At 39.0% G+C, this 16819-nt stretch overlaps 1 protein-coding gene across 1 annotated transcript in view; it reads left to right on the forward strand.

Moving 5' to 3' along the window:
- The first annotated feature begins 1663 nt into the window (after positions 1 to 1663).
- Positions 1664 to 16819, forward strand: part of LOC126281836 (cationic amino acid transporter 3-like) — a 129033-nt gene continuing 113877 nt past the window's right edge. Inside the window, exon 1 of the mRNA XM_049981086.1 lies at positions 1664 to 1711. The gene's annotated coding sequence lies outside the window, so the exon portion shown is untranslated. The remainder of the gene's footprint in view (positions 1712 to 16819) is intronic.

A 16819-nucleotide genomic window follows, 5' to 3' on the forward strand; every position in this document is an offset into this window, starting at 1 on the left:
ATTTGGCCTGGACATTTTGTAAATAATCATTCTGTTTAAAATTACACTATAAATAACAGCATTGTTAAAGCTAGTAGAGTCAGTTCTTGTGGAGAGCTGAATCTACTGATCACATAATTCTGGATCTTTTTGGAAAATTATGATCAGTTTTCTAAATAGGCCTGTAGTGTTCACATACAGCCACAGCCCATATTGGCATTATTATTGTCAGACTAAATGATCAAACATGACAGAATAGAAAAATTAGGAGCAAGAGTACAAAACTTAACTGATGTCAACAAATAAGAATGCATGCAAACTCAGCCAAGCTTCTTTGCAATGACATAATGCACAGAGCAGAGAAAAATCTCAGTTCTGCACACACACACACACACACACACACACACACACACACACACACACACACACACACAGTCACTCCCCCCTCAACTCCTACAGTAAAATGATTGTGTGTTGAAAAAGAAATATCAGTATTTTGTATCAATATTGTAATAAACATTACTTCCATTTGTGAAATATTATCTCTGTGTTGATTTTGAAGATTTGTTTTGAAATTAAAGGAAAATTTTGAAGGGCATTGTCCTGCTGTTTCAACAAATGTTGAAACATTTTCTGACTACCAGAATATGTTCTCCAGCAAAGATATTCCCTATTCCCTTATTTTCAAGAACTATGCTGACACACTGCAATAGCTCTAAGGTGGTTATACAAAGATTGTTGTACATCTTCAAAAAATGAAATTTTGTAGAGAAAAATGGAAATTTTAAATTACTGAACCTTTTTGAAATTTCAGTTCTAAACTCCTATGAAATTCTTCATTACTGCAGTTCATTTTACAAATAGCTTTACATATTTTTATATCAATTTTACGTCATTTTATCAAAATTTTCAAGGTATTTTAGATCTAAAAAATTGGGGCTCCGTGCTTAGAAGTGCTTTTCTATCATCATAAAGTGAGTGAATTCTCACTAAGTGCAGCAGCACCTCACTGTCACCCCCCCCCCCCCCCCCCCTCTTACCCTGCTCTGAATGCCAGTGTTCTGAGTGCTATGAATGTAGGAAGATTGCCTTACTAGTTAAATATGGAATCTCTTAAGAAGCAGTTGGGTTTTGTATTGAGTTAAAAATGTACTTGGGTATTTTGCAGTATTTATCACAGGCAATGACTCAGAGACAAAAAGATGTTTCAGGTACGAATTGATCTGGAAGAACTACTAAACATCGTATTTTCCTTCAGGAATATAAAATAAAGTATGCAGTTCTTTTAAGTTGTAATGCAAAATATGTGTATGTGACAGGAAAAGCGGGAGGCAGGTGGTTGTGAATTATAATGTGTGGGCAATATTTTATTGAGAATGCAGGAGGACAGAGGTAGGCATGCATGATGGGTGAAGGTGCAGCTTCACATAATTGCCCTGAGGGCCCTATAACTGTAAGTTTGTCGCTGAAATTTAGCAGTTGTGATGAGTCTGTGTTTGCTATACAGCAGCTTATCAACTGGGAAACAAGTAGTACTCCAAAAGATAAGAATAACTGGACTTCAAAATTTTATCTTGACAGTGCACTCTTCCAGTAATAGTCAATGAGTAGATAAATGTTTCAAGATAAGACAGTTCATTGTAGCAGACCTCACGTCTTTGTGAGACCTTCAGTAGCCAGCGTGCTTACACTTAATTCACAAGCGAAGTGTATCCACTGGTAGTGATATCTGGTGAGAAAAATATGCAAGTTATGACACAAACTTTAATAAATACTTATAACTTATATTAATAAATTTTACTGTCAGCTGTTATTTTAGCAATAAACTCCATTTGCCCTAAGTTTAACCTTTTTTCTGTAAAGAAGTTAATGGATACCTAAGTCATTCATCAAGGCACCATGAAGCAGAATATTTATAGATGTGGTGTGAGTCAAGGAACATGTTATTAAAGTGAAGCCACTGTTAGGACTGGTATTAGTAGTTAACTATTGTTGGTAATATCCGCCTCCACAGCTAAGTTGACATTACAGATGGCTGTCCTGGAGAGGACCTGTGCTTGATTCCTAGCTCTGCCAAGAATTTTCTTTGATGGGAAACTGGTACAGGATGCACTCAGCTTTGTGATGCCAATTGAGGAGCTACTTCACTGAGTAGCAGCTGCTCCATGGCCTGAAACATCTGCAAAGTGACTGGGAGAGTGGTGTGCTAACTGTCTGCTCCTCCATATCTCATCTGCATGACACCTCAAGCCAGAGAATAACATGGCATCCAGTAGATATTCATGAAAGGCTGGACAAGGAGCTCATATTGTTCATCATTTTTGTGGGTAATCCATCATTGTTGTAATGCCGCTGGTAGTAACCCTTCCTCATGTATTACATATATCTTCATTTCCACTCTGAGTTATAAAAAAGCACTGAAAATATTGAGGTTCTTTTTCAGTCAATATTCTAAATAATGAAGCTGTGGAATTTTGTTTCTGGTCAGGGACAGCTACTTCTCCTGTGTACTGTTGTGTTATATTTAGTGCAAAAACATGTGAAGCTGTTTCCTATTCTCTATCAGTAGTAAAACTTCTGTGCAGAAAACTATTCAAAAGTTGCAAGAAACACTAACATTTTGTGGAATGTAGTTGATTTTTTCTGAATATATATTGTTGTTTCTTTTCATCTTCAAAACATATTGATCCCCTTAAACTTAAGGTCTGAGTGAGCTGCTCCTCCTTTCCAACCAATTCCCTTTCCTCCTTGAGGAAGCAACATACAAGTTCCAAAGTGAAGGAATAGTTTTTTACTGCTTTTCAGTGCTTGTATTGGCAGTATCAAACACGTTTCCAGCTGAAGGTGTGTACTGGTGATCCATTATGTCTCCATGAGAATTATTTTCTGTTCTGTCTCTTGATTGTGTATATTAATATTGAACTGAAACTAATTTTTGTTATTTGCAAGAAACATCATTAAGATGTAAATCGACTGGAATATGAGTGTAATTCCAAGCCAGAATTTTTTCTCTGAATGAATTCTTTCTTTACTTAGGTAGCATTCCCCAAAAGGTAATTCTTTAAGACAATGTGCAGAAGTATGGAAAATAAGCCTGCTCTCAGATCTTCGATTCAATAGAAATAAAGTGAAGTCTAAAACATGGTGAATTCATTTACTGATTAATTTTTTCTTTGTGTTGACTCAGTTTTAGCTTGCTATCAAGCTCTACCACAAAAATTCTACACATTGTGATTTATTTATGTATGCAGCTAACACCTATTTTTGGTACCAGTAGGTCACTCTTATTTGCTTCAAATTGCACAGTGGGGGTCATTGTGAGGTTGATAATTAAATTATTTATTAAGAACTAACCGTAGCCATTTTCAGCTTTTATCATGTCTGTGTCCAGTGTGGATGATTTTTGATGCCTTATTAATATGCTTGTGTTATAAAAAATTGTAGTCTTTCAACTAAAATTTTAAGTTATAGGAGGTCTATAATATTTACTAGCAGTGGGACTAGACATAATATCACAGATTGTGGGACTCTATATTTTATCTTTCAACATTACATCTAAATTTAATTACTTTCTGTTAGTCAGTATGGGACCCTGTTTTCTGCTATTAAGGTAAGACTTCATCTATTCAAGAAGGAAGTCATGTGTATTGTAACATTTTATGTTGTTTTATTTTATTGAGGCAACAATAACAAAACATTTCAAAATGCAGTTACCGGTGTTTCGTGGAAGTTGCTACAAGAAAATAAAATGATTAATCACTCCCTTACTCTCTATTTACAATATGTTATTTTATATTTCATTCTACCAGTGGCCTTGGTAATGTCACAGAATATACCAAAAATACAATTTCTTATTTAACTTTGTCAACACTTCCTTTGCAGTGTCATACAAGGTTCCTTTCCTTTTTTTAAGAATCCTCTCCAAAACAAAATTCTGTTACAGACCACTTTCTCATTTTTTTTTAAATATACCAGTATTGTAAGTAGTCAACTGGTAAGGTGTATTACACCCTCACAAACCACTACTTTTCTTTTGAGGAAAGATATATAAACAAATTCCTGGCATAGTCATGGGCTCCTGCATGGCATCCATCTATGCTACCCTGTTTATCAGCCATCTAGACAAAATCTTTCTAACCTTCCAAAACCCCACACTGTTTGTCTGATTCACATTCATTAATTCACGTTCATTCTTCATGATCTGGACCAAGGGCCAAGCTGACCTATTCTAATTCCTGCACAATCACAATACTTTTCCACCATCCACTTCATCTGGTCCTCCTTCCTGGATTTTGACCTCTAGTTCTCTGATGGCTCTATCCATAGCTGTGTTCACATTTAGCCGACGAACCACTAGTAGTATCTGCATTTTCACAGCTGCCATCTCTTCCACACCAAAAAATCACACCTATTAAGCATGGCCACCCATGGATGGCATACCTGCAGTAATGAGAATTCCCTTGCCAAGTATGCTGAAGGTCTTACAAAACACTTCACAGACAGGTACTACTGCCCAAACCTAGTTAGCAAACAGATTTCCTGTATCATAACTTCATAAACTATTGATCCTTCTATTACCCCCAAAACCAGCTGCAAAAGAGCATCCCTCTCATCTCCCAATATAGCCCTGATCTGGAGCAACTGAATCATATCCTTCGACTATCTATCATCACATATGGAAATAAGGGACACCCTAACCACAACAGTCTTGTCCATCCATATGTCACTCCCACAACCAAGACCTCGCCACATGGGTCATATGCCTATGGAAGACCCAGGGGCAAGATCTGCCCAATTCACCTCCCAGCACATCCTAATCTAATTCTGTCACAGGCTAATCTTATTCCATCAGAGACTCGGCCATCTGTGAAAGCAGCTATGCCATATATCAGCTCTGTGCAACACCAATTGGCTGTCCACCAGAATGACAACTCAGTGCCTCTACTATTTAATGAATGGTCTGCTCTACCCTCCAATATTTTACATTATGCGAGAATTTTTCTTACCAAATTTCTTAAACTACAGGCTATCAGTTGTTCAACTGTTACAGATGGAGTAATTTTAATGCTTTTTGTTAGGTTGTTTGTTAATAGGTGGAATGATTATTGCTACTGTGACAAAGTAATCACTAAAACTGGTGCCTAATGATTTTTAAGAAGGTATCATTTCAACTATTGTATCAGGGAACTCAGCTCCACATGATTCAATGTTGTTATGTGTTTGTTACCTAATTAATCTCCAGATTGTTTTCCATTTATGTGTGGAGAGAATAAAATTGTATGCATAATATGACATTAGATAAGCAAATCTCATCTGCTCTATTGGAAAAATAAAACATTTCAGGAAAATGTTTTTGAACATTATTAAACAGGAAACAAACAAAAATAATGAGCTGAATGAAATGCAACTCCCAGAAAATTGCTGTGGCTGAAATGGTGACACTTTCAAATCATTGTCCATTAAATTCTATGAGTAGTTGCTCACAATGGTAGTAACCACTGCACCAGCAATAAGCAATGAATTGCAGATGCATTAGATATCTCTGTGCAGACGCTGCATGTGTAACCAACAGACATTATTTTCAAAACTGTTACCACTATGGAGATTGCAGGATTCATCAGGTCACTAAAAAGTAATAATTCTACTGGCTATGATGGTGCTTCTGCCAGAAAATTAAAATTTTGTGCTGACTTGATAGGATTACCCTTAATGTTGTTGTTGTGGTCTTCAGCCCTGAGACTGGTTTGATGCAGATCTCCGTGCTACCCTATCCTGTGCAAGCTTCTTCATCTCCCAGTACTTACTGCAACCCACATCCTTATGAATACGCTTAGTGTATTCATCTCTTGGTCTCCCTCTATGATTTTTACCCTCCACACTGCCTTCCAATGCTAAATTTGTGATCCCTTGATGCCTTAGGACATGTCCTACCAACCGATCCCTTCTTCTAGTCAAGTTGGGCCACAAACTTCTCTTCTCCCCAATCCTATTCAATACCTCCTCATTAGTTACGTGATCTACCCACCTAATCTTCAACATTCTCCTGTAGCACCACATTTTGAAAGCTTCTATTCTCTTCTTGTTCAAACTATTTATTGTCCATGTATCACTTCCATACATGGCTACAATCCACACAAATACTTTAAGAAACGACTTCCTGACACTTAAATCTATACTCGATGTTAAAAAAATTTTATTCTTCAGAAACGCTTTCCTTGCCATTGACAGTCTACATTTTATATCCTCTCTACTTCGACCATCATCAGTTATTTTGCTCCCCAAATAGCAAAACTCCTTTACTACTTTGAGTGTCTCATTTCCTAATCTAATTCCCTCAGCATCACCCAAATTAATTCGACTACATTCCATTATTCTCGTTTTGCTTTTGTTGATGTTCATCTTATATCCTCCTTTCAAGACACTGTCCATTCTGTTCAACTGCTCTTCCAAGTCCTTTGCTGTCTCTGATAGAATTACAGTGTCATCGGCGAACCTCAAAGTTTTTATTTCTTCTCCATTACCCTTAAGTTACCTTTGTAATCAATCATTGATTTGGAGAGTACTTCCTGGCAGACTTAGACATGCTGTAGCAATATCCATTTACGAAATTAGGGATAAGTAAGCCAACTCTAATTACAGACTTATATAATTTCTTATAATCTGCTCAATAGTGTTAGTAACAGTAGCTTATTATAGGATAGGGATTCATTAACTGAGCAGAACTGGTTAAGTGCCTCTCTGTTTGGTTAATGCAAAGTATTCTCCACAGAGAATGCAATACAAGACACATCATGAACAGATTATGTGCCAGGTATGAAACAAATCTCAGGATGGTGGAACATAGCATGTTGAATGCCACAATGATCTTGTTTCTCCTTCAACGACTTTATAGGGTAGTGCAAAACTACTATGTTTGCTGATGGCACAAGTTTAGGCCAACTAATCAAGAGACCGAACTCAACTTTAGCAGCCACAGATCAAATGATACTTGCAAAGTGTTTACCAAACAGCATGTTTCACAAAGACTCATATACTATGTCTGTGCAAAAAATTTCAGAACTTTGTCCACAACACTTTTCTGCACTTACCTTCGAAATATTCTCCTCCACAATTGATATACTGCTCCCAACACCATTTCAACTTCTGGAAGCAGTCTTGATATACCTCTTGCTGGATTGCATGAAGTGCCATTTGCAAATTTTCTTTTTTCTTGTCTATCATTACAAATCTTTATCCTTTCAATGGAGTTTTCACCTTTGGAAACAAAAACATCCGCAGGAGCCATATGGAGGATGAGGAAGGACAGAGATTTTATTTATTTATTTATTTTTTTATTTTTTTTTGTGTGTGTGCAATAGTCACACTCAGGGATTAATATGCATGTGCATTATCATGAGGCAAGGGCCATGAATTGTCTCATCACATTTCATGCCATTGCCTTCTCACATTTCCTTGGAGACATTACAACACATCCTGATAGTACCATTGATTAACAATTTGTCCCTGTGACATAAATTCATGCTGAACAAATACTTTGGTAGACATAAAAGGGTGCCATTTTTAAACCGTGTGATCCATTTGTAACACCAAGTATGGCTTGAGCACTCATCACTGTTGGCTTCCCACATCATTTTGTCTGTCTCTTTAAAGATTTTATTAAGTTTTACACAAAATTTAATGCAGGTGCATTGGTCCTTTAACTTTCCCGCCTCGAAATTCATGACTGTGTGACACAACATTCTACTCAATACAGCACAAACAATATCTACTAGACATACAACAATGAAACTTTTGGAAGTCACAATTAAACCTAGGTGCGCGCAGGGATGCCAACCACATTTTGCTCAAAAACACCATTGGCACGAAATTACGAATGTTCTGGAATTTTTTGCACAGGCCTCATATGCAGTTTCAGACCAGTAGTAATGATCTGTTAATGCCATAGGTAGTCATTAGTAGTTATACACTACGTTCATGACAATATGTGTAAGTCTTTAGGGTACAGTCAGTTAACAAGTTAAAATGGAATCAACATGCAGATAAACTAACCAAGAAACTCATTTCAATATGTTATGCTGTTACAAGTATCTCTCTCTGTGATGATGTAAAGCAAAAGTGCTGCCTCATTTAACATATTTTCACAGTCTGTTGTCAAGTGGTACTATCTTCTGGAATATTACACTTAAAGTGAATAAAGAGTTTATTATGCAGAAGAATTTAGTAAGAATATAGTGTAAAGTAGATAACTTTACAATTTCTAGAAGCCTCTTTAAAGATTCTGGAATTGTTACACTCACTTCCCAATTAATGCTAGGTTGGCACCATTGGCCCTTCATGACCTGTTTGCGCAGAGTTTAATTTAGTTTTGATCACTCAAAATGTTCTGATGCAGTTCTTAAAGACTGTGACGGTTGTTGTGTTACATCTTAGACTTGAGGGCTCCCCACACAAAACAATCGCCAACAGACTAATCAGGTGACCTGGGCAGCCAGCTAGGGCCACAACCAGACAGACCTCTGCTAACAATTCTGTCAGGTGGAAGATTGTGTAAATGTGCTCCAAGGTTTGGATGGCTGTATGGGCAACTGCCCCATTGTGTTGAGGTATGGTTACATGCATACACTCATGTCCAATCATATCCACTCCTCCAGGCTACTATTATTTGCCACACCCTGTAATATTCATCCAGGCTTTGTCTCTTTGTCTACAGTTTTGTATGGAGTCATGGTTGGAAGATATTCAACAAACTCCCATCCAGCAAAAACGGTGCAGACTTCGTTTCCTTGTCTAAAGTTGTGTATGGAGTCATGGTTGGAAGATATTCATCAAACTCCCATCCTTTTAACTACATGGCTAGTCAAAGTATTTGTTATAATGCTGTATGATACACACTAATTTACTGCAGATAGGGCACAGTTTTGACAGATGTATGAAAATATTTTTGTTGAAGAATTTCATTGTACTCGAGCAAATATCAAGCTACTAATAGCTGATAAAATGGGGCCATATAGTGGAACTAAGGAGGCATCTGCCTTTTTTCAAAGTTGTAGCCTTCTTACTCATTTATTTGATTAAAGTTTAATGGCATAAGCATGAACAGCATTAAGCATTATAGTGATAGTTTCTTGTTAATGCAGCATACAGATAAATTCCTGTCATATCTTTGTCTCATGTTTATGTACATGATGAGTTCTTCCACACCCCTGAATATTCTTCTTGATGGAATTTGCAGAACATGATGAATGAATTAAAGTCTTTTGCTTTTTTAGTAAAAAGTTGCTCGATTTTACAATAATGGATGTAATACAATTTAAACTCTTGGTTATAGATTTTCTCTTTGATTTAGATGGAGACAGTTGTAGAAATAACATAATTTCTTAAGATTCAGGGAAGTGTTAATCAACAACTCACCCCACAAATCAGCAAGAAGATAATCAAGCATGCTATGTCAGAGGAAAATAAGGGGCAACTTCCCAAAATCTATGGTCAGTTAGTAATCTGCCAGACGTCACAGTCATGACTTTTAGGATTTGTGTAGCTGACCTTTACAACATACACAATGACCTTGCAATGCTGGATACACAGGTCCTCACAGAATCACTGAGATTCAGAACATTGGGGCCAGTTAGTATTGGTATGAGCTTCCATCTAGGAAACTGGGTGCCCCTATCTCAGAGACATGCAAGTTGCTGAAATAATATCCAGTTGGCAGACTAGGTGTATGGTGCAGGTCTGGGTTTATCAGGTGCTATCAAGCATCACATGTGCAGTAATATCACACATCAAAAAAAGGTTTTGCATCACCTCAGTTCTGAGAGTTCTGAAATCTGTACAGAAAATTGCAATAGAGATCAACATAAACATAATTTCCACCCTTTTTATTGCCCGTGAAAATCATATAGCGAGACCTTCAGATGTGGTGGTCCAGATTGCTGTACACACCAGTACCTCTAATACCCAATAGCACTTCCTCTTGCATTGATGCATGCTTGTATTCATTGTAGCATACTATCCACAGGTTAATCAAGGCACTGTTGGTCCAGATTGTCCCACTGTACACACCAGTACCTCTAATACCCAGCAGCAATGCCTGTATTCATCATGGCATACTATCCACAAGTTCATCAAGGCACTGTTGGTCCAGTTTGTCCCACTCCTCAATGGCGATTCAGCTTAGATCCCTCAGAGTGATTGGTGGGTCACATCACCTTAAACAGTCCTTTACAATCTATCTCAGGCATGTGTCTGGAGAACATGCTGGCCACTCTAGTTGAGCGATGTTGTTATCCTGAAGGAAGTCATTCACAAGATGTGCATGATGGGGATGTGAATTGTCACCCATGAAGGTGAATGCTTCACTAATATGCTGCCGATATGGTTGCACTATCAGTTGGAGGATGCCATTCACATATTGTATAGCTGTTACGCACCTTCCATGATCACCAGTGGCATATGTCAGTGCCACATAATGCCACCTCAAAACAGCAGGGAACCTCCACCTTGCTGCACTCACTGGACAATGTGTCTAAGGTGTTCAGCCTGATCAGGTTGCCTCCAAACATGTCTCTGACAATTGTCCGGTTGAAGGCATATGCGACACTCATCACTGAAGAGAACATGATGCCAATCCTGAACTGTTGATTCAGCATGTTGTTGGACCCAACTGTACCATGCTGCATGGTGTCATGGTTGCAAAGATGGAACTCACCATGGGCATCAGGAGTGAAGTTAGGCATCATGCAGTCTATTGTGCAGAGTTTGAGCTGTAACATGACATTCTGTGGCTGCACGAAATTGTTATTCAACATGGTATCATTGCTGTCAGGTTTCCTCTGAGCCATAATCCATAGGTAGCAGTCATCCACTGGAGTAGTAGCCCTTGGGCAGCCCGAGCAAGGCATGTCATCGACAGTTCCTGTCTGTCTGTATCTCTTCCATGTTCGAACAACATCGCTTTGGTTCACTCTGAGACACTTGGACACTTCCCTTGTTGGGAGCCATTCCTGGCATGAAGTATTGACCATCTAGGCATGGTTGAACTACAGACAACGTGAGCTGTGTACCTCCTCTCTGGTAGAATTACTGGAACTGATTGGCTGCTGAACCCCTTCCATCTAATAGGTGCTGCTCATGTGTGGTTGTTTACATCTTTGGGCAGGTTTAGTGTCATCTCTGAACAGTCAAAGGGATTGTATCTGTGATATAACATCCACAGTCAACGTCTGTCTTCAGGAGTTCTAGGAACCAGGGTGATGCAGAACTTTTTTTGATGTGTGTAGTTTTGTAAAGCTAAGTTACACACAATTTAGTAGAGACTCATCCAATTAATTTACAACAAGAGACAGATACAGGAAAAAGTGTAAGGTAACCTAAGTCTGTAATCTAAAGCACAGGTCAGCCAATATTATATCAAAGTTCTGCCTATAACATTATACTGGATCGCGTATTATATCAACATACAATGTATATTATCAAATATGGCATTACAATGCAGTAAATGTTACCCTCTGGGAGAACTTAAGTAAAACTGACCAAGAGTTTCCTAATGGATTTGGATTATCAAACCTGAATTTAATATAATAGTAGAAACCAGAAAGCTAAAGAGTAAAATCTGGAAAATTCTTTAAGTAACCAAGTTTACTTAAATGAAATAAAATATGGTCACCAGCCTAATTAAGCATAGTAATATGAAACATTACTATTAAAGGATCTGTTTTGAATTTTGGTAAAGGAAAGCTACCATTACTTCTTTCCCAGAGACATGCAACAAAACTATAATAAGATAAGTGATACAGTGAATACTAGCAGTCATAAATAGCATGTGCAAGCTCTCACAGGAACAACTGACACTTTATCTCTTCTCAACAGTAATACTTTGTCATTTATAAATTATCTCATCAACAAATGTTGTGAAAGACACTACTAAACCAAAATTGGACATGGACATAATCCTGTTTCAATAGTTACTTTTCATATAGTACAAATATAATTAAGAGTCACTGGCAATAGGGTTTTTACACTCACTATGAATCGATCTTGTTTCTGTTTTCATTAATAAAAGCAACTATGGTATAGGAAAAGATTTAGGTGGGGCCCTCAAACTGTCTTTCCAAATTTTACTACACAAAGCACACAAAACTATAGAATATCTTCAAAATGCAATTAGTAAACTCATTGTTCAAGATTGTTTTCTCATATTAAGCAACACAAAAGTGAGGAGACTTAAACTGTCCATTACCACAAAGCAAACTAAACACACTTTCTGAGATAGTTTGTAAGCTGCAAATTTTGGTATTATTCTTTTATTCAAATTTCACTCACCTTGCAGGACTTCTAAAATAGTTAATGCCAGTGATTTTTCATACTGGTTCTTAAGTATGACTTTAAATGCATTTTACTCTATTAACCTCAAAATAACATGTTTCCTCTTGTCATTAGCACAACCAGTAATTTTTCCTCACAGAATTAAAAGCAGTTAATCTTTGAAGCAAAAATACTTTGAATTAAAATGTATCAAATATTATGGAGGTTTTCATAAATGCAATACTAACTACCTCCCTCAATTTCAATGAAACATGCCATATTTCTATATCTCTTTTTCCATTCAGGATTGTACAAACAGTCAACCATTTTCATTAGACTTTAACACACAGGATACTCATATGTCATTATTTATGTGGAGCGGATCCTAAGAGGTATCATGAGAGGAACCAAATCAAGGATTGGAACAAGTTTCACACAGTTTGCATGATTATTGCAAATTAAACAACACTTAAATGTACTGGTGCATACTTTGACACAAATCTGTCCTCTTAGATTTACTGAAGTGGTGGCACAATATTGGTGGCGAGGACATGTCAACAAAAAAGCCACATATTTATATAACATTTTCCTCCAATTAATAAGAATTTAAATGTTAAAGAGAAAACATGATACACTACTGTTCACCTCATTACAATAGGTCAAAGACATTACATAGTAAAAAAATATATGTATACTTGACGTTAAACAGAATTAATCAGTACAAAATATTTACAGAATTAACTATGGTGTTACACGCCTATGACAAACAAAGTCCATGTTGCGTATGTTTTTATATTAACAGACTGCATAAATCAAGCATTGCACCAGGACAACGATTCCACACATGCCTAATCCATTCCAGCACCACGTCATCTGAAAACCACACAGTTTCGTTTGCTTTTACAGTTACAGTTTTTGGAAACACTTCCAATTTTGGTAAAGTCTTTTGCTTGAAAACTATCAATGGGGGTAATTTATGTCCACTGGCTATGCAACCAAGCATGACGGACATCCACTGTTTTTCACCCCCCAATGTAAGGACACTTATGTCTTTCTTTCCTTTTGGCATCAAACATATAATTTGACGGTATGTCAAGATATACGGGAGTTTGCTCAGGATTTCCTATCTGTCGGAGGAGATATTGCTTTTCTGTGCGCCACCTAATAATGAAGCGCTGAAATCTCACAAGTTTTTTGGCAGCTTCTAAGCAACTGAAATTTGCCTCTAAAGTGAACAGATCAATCCAGCTGTGACTAGCCTTAAAATTTTCGAATTTTTGCTCTCTAGCAATTTCATGTGCATTTTTAAAATTTCAGCATTCACAGGCAGGAATTTCTGACACTGCTCCTTAACAAATCCATTTAAAATAACTTCTAGTGCATGATATTGGCCACACTTTGACCCACTAAATCCGTTCCTGCTACTTGAACATTCAAATAACCTATCTCTCTGCAGTCGCCATTGGCTGACGTTCCTCTCATCATCCTGTATCGCAGACCTGCAGCACGAATAGAACTTTGTTCCACAAAAGAAATAACTCCCCCCTTGAATTTGGCACTATAATGAAAGCGCTTCATTATGGTTCACTAACACCAAAAAGCACTTCAAAAAATTCCACAAAGCAATTGGTGCCACTATGTGAAATCTTAATGAGCCCCAACGTATCAACTCGTGCAACAATCCTAAAGCCTTGTACATTGTTGGTATTTTTGTGCATAGAAATTTATTTGTGTTGCTGCGAGTATTTGAAAGGCTGCTACATTCCAAAATGAAGAATATGGAATTTCTGTTTACTTCGTTGGACAATATATGAAAATGCAGTGGTTGAAACTCGGGGTGGAGAGAAAAGCTCGTGTTCTACCTTTTCTTTTTTAATTTATTTACTGACGCAGATGTTTTGGTGCCAGTATGTGTCTTTGACCCTGCAAAGTATGCCTGTGTAGTGCTACATATATTCGACGGCAGAAGTTAGTTGTGGCGCCACCTACCAACAGTTTTCAGAACTTCTGATTACTTTGCACTCGGTTCTATTCCGCAGGCGGTTTTTTGGATTACAAAAACTGGAAAAAAAATGTGTGGCTTAGATTCGAGTAAATACAGTAAGTAACTTCCTGTCTAGCTTTCACATTGAATCCTGAAACATTGTTTTGTGTACTAAGTATGCTGTACAATACCTGCCTCACATCACATGCCATATGTTTTGCCTGTCTACATTGACAAAATAAGTGTATAGGGTCCATGTCAGAATGGATTAAAAATTGTTCACATATGTAACTTTTAGCTACTATTCCTATTATTTACAGTATATAAGTCTTCCCTCAGTTTACCACAACAACTATGACTTTACCCAAAAGAGTTCATGGCAATTAAATTTAATTATTCTCCACATAGTAATAAATATTAATATTTGTGCGTACTAACAGCATTCTAAATAAGAAATTTATTACTAGATATTTAATGGCATTGTCCCATTTCAAAACTGCAAAAGTACCTACTCATTTAGTCATATGGCATATGTGTATCAAATTCTAAAGCACAGAGCTATTACAAAACAGAATTGTATAGTTGTATGAACCTGCAAAGACCAATGACCTTGATGCAGTGGTAATACTGGTTCCCATCAGATCACCGAAGTTAAGTGCTGTCAGGCTGGGCTAGCACTTGGGTGGGTGAAAGATTCTCGAACAGATGGTGAGCCGGCACTTGAATTGGGTACTGGAGTTGCTGGGCCTTCTGGCTCCGTCTCAGAGTGGGTTCCGTAAAGGCCGCTCCGCCACTGACAATCTGGTGAGTCTGGAGTCGGCCATCCATACTGCCTTTGCCCACTGTCAGCACCTTTTGACATGCGGAAGGCGTACGATACGACATGGCATCATCACATCCTTTCTACGCTTCATGGATGGGGACTTCAGGGCCCGCTGCTGATCTTTATCAGAAATTTTCTGCTGTATCGTACCTTCCGCATGCAAGTCGTGGCCTCCCATAGTTCCTCCCGAGTTCAGGAAAACGGTGTGCCACAGGGTTCTGTTTTAAGTGTCTGCCTGTTTTTAATAGCCATTAACGGACTCGCTGCGGCAGTGGGAACGTCTGTCTCAGCGTCCTTGTATGCTGATGTCTTCTGCCTTTACTACAGCTCTATTGGCATTGCAGCTGCTGAACGTCAGCTACAGGGCGCTATCCATAAGGCGCAGCATTGGGCTGTAGCTCATGGGTTCCAGTTTTTGGCAGCCAAGACCTGCGTTATGCATTCCTGCCAGCGACGTACTGTACATCCGGAGCCGCGGCTTTATCTTGACGGCGAGCATCTTACAGTGGTGGAGTTACATAGGTTTTTGGGGGTGGTTTTTGATGCCCGGTTGACTTGGCTGCCTCATATTCGGCAGCTTAAACAGGCGTGTTGGCGGCATCTAAATACTCTGCGATGCTTGAGCCACACCCGCTGGGGTGCCGACCGATCTACTCTGTTACGGCTCTACCAGGCATTAATCCAGTCCCGTCTGGATTATGGGAGCTTGGCTTATGGCTCAGCATCCCCATCTGCACTGTGGGTACTGGACCCAATCCTCCACAGCGAGATATGCCTTGCCACTGGTACTTTCTGGACCAGGCCAGTGGACAGCATACTTGTGGAGGCAGGTGTCCGTCCATTGCGGTTAAGGTGCCAAAATTTACTGGCCGCTTATGCTGCCCATGTTTTTAGCTTGCCCAGGCATTCAAACTATCATCTCCTGTTCCCGCAATTTGTCGTCCATCTGCCGGAATGCCAGCCCCGGTCAGGTTGTCCAATCGCGGTCCGCGTCAAAGAGCTTCTCTCCGGGCTTAGGGTTTTCACTGTTCCACCTCCTTTTCGGGTCACTTTGCGTACACCCCCATGGTGTGTTCTTCACCCTTGCCTTTGGCTCAACTTGGCACAGGGCCCGAAGGACTCAGTCCCTCCAGAGGCCTTCTGCTGCCGCTTTTATTCCATCCTGGCCATGTATCAGGGCTCTGGCATTGTATACACTGATGGTTCGATGGTTGCTGGTCGTGTCGGTTATGCGCTAACTCTAGGGGACCATTCCGAACAATGTTCTTTGCTGACTGGCTGCAGCATTTACTCTGCTGAGCTGGTCGCCATCTTTCGAGTCCTACCGTGTATCCGCTTCTGCTCAGGTGAGTCCTTCATTATCTGTAGAGATTCCCTGACTGGTTTACGAGCTCTCAACCAATGTTTCCCTCGTTCTCGTCTGGTGATGGCTATCCGTGAGTCCCTGCATACTCTTGCCTGTTGCAGCAGCTCTGTGGTCTTTGTGTGGACCCCCCCTCATGTCGGTATCCCGGGCAATGAACATGTTGACAGCCTGGCCAAATAGGCCACCAGTGAACACTCTCTAGACATTGGCCTTCTGGAGACTGATTTGTGGGCACTATTACGACACAAAATTTTTGATTTATGGGACACTGAATGGCGCAACTTGCCCAAGCCAAACAAACTCTGTTGTATCAAGGAGACAATGACTGTGTGGCGGTCATCCATGCGAGCAAACCGCAGGGACT

This window comes from Schistocerca gregaria, chromosome 7 (assembly GCF_023897955.1).
Source record: "Schistocerca gregaria isolate iqSchGreg1 chromosome 7, iqSchGreg1.2, whole genome shotgun sequence".
NCBI classification, from domain to species: domain Eukaryota; kingdom Metazoa; phylum Arthropoda; class Insecta; order Orthoptera; family Acrididae; genus Schistocerca; species Schistocerca gregaria.